This window comes from Trypanosoma equiperdum (genome assembly GCF_001457755.1).
Source record: "Trypanosoma equiperdum strain OVI genome assembly, contig: ctg_1301, whole genome shotgun sequence".
Taxonomy (NCBI): Eukaryota; Euglenozoa; class Kinetoplastea; order Trypanosomatida; family Trypanosomatidae; genus Trypanosoma; species Trypanosoma equiperdum.
This window is the reverse complement of record NW_027123285.1, coordinates 35969-36903: the sequence shown is the minus strand read 5'-3', so window position 1 is coordinate 36903 and position 935 is coordinate 35969. Positions and strand designations below refer to the sequence as shown.

The following is a 935-nucleotide window of genomic DNA, read 5'->3' as shown; positions in this document are numbered from 1 at the left end:
CGCTCTCCCAACTGAGCTATCGCGGCTTCGGGTCACCTCGTTGATTTGGCCTCGGGATGGATATTCGCATTGAACTGCGAAAAACTTCCGGTACCGGGAATCGAACCCGGATCTTCTGGGTGAAAGCCAGATGTTCTAACCGTTATACTATACCGGACTGATACACCGTTTTTTCGTATAATCAGCTGGGTTTATGTCCGAAATCATAAGAAAACGTGAGGGAAGACCGGGAATCGAACCCGGGTATTCAGAGCCACAATCTGATGTTCTGCCACTGAACTATCTTCCCGCCGTGACCGCGCGGTCCTTCAAGCGTTTTATGAGATGTAGCTGTAGAGGTTTTTGAAGCGAGTCCGGTAATGCGGTATTTTGCTAAGAAGTCGGTTGCCGCGGCGATAAACGGTCGGCCAGTCCATAGGTGGATCCGGTGGATCCATTTGTGCAAGAACCGTAGATTCCTTTAAAGAAAATTTTCCAAACGGTGGTTACGGGTAACTCACGTTCTTTTCTACCCATTAAAACATTCGTGTAGCCCCCAAGTCGGGTACACGGAGATAGGGCGCCTCGGAAAACAAAGCTCCACCGACCCGGCTGTGTCGGCAACGTTTGCGTTTCCACATCGTAGAGGTGTCACTTCTTCCTTTTATTTTACTCCTGGAATAGATAGCCTAGGAAAAGCACAGTTTATAGTTTAGTTTCCGTCCAATCTGGGAAGTTTCTGGAAGGTGGTGTACGGGCTGAAAAAAAATGCTTTGAGCTTGGAAAGGGGAGTGTTACTATTCCTCTACTTTTCGCCATGGAAGCACACATGCTCTTAAAGGTATCAAAATCGATTCTATATTCGTGTGAAGAGTTAAGATGGGGTAAATTACCCTGTTTCCTCTGCTGCAACTCGTGGCTGAAGAAGTGATTCTCAACGATGAGGGGACAGTTCG

At 47.6% G+C, this 935-nt stretch overlaps 2 non-coding genes across 2 annotated transcripts; both read right to left on the bottom strand.

The window, feature by feature from the left end:
- Window positions 1–85: 85 nt before the first annotated feature.
- On the bottom strand, window positions 86–157 carry TEOVI_000733300. Its single transcript has one exon. It is a non-coding gene; the product is annotated as a tRNA-Glu (tRNA).
- Window positions 158–217: 60 nt separating this feature from the next.
- On the bottom strand, window positions 218–289 carry TEOVI_000733200. The gene has a single exon. It is a non-coding gene; the product is annotated as a tRNA-His (tRNA).
- Window positions 290–935: the final 646 nt, after the last annotated feature.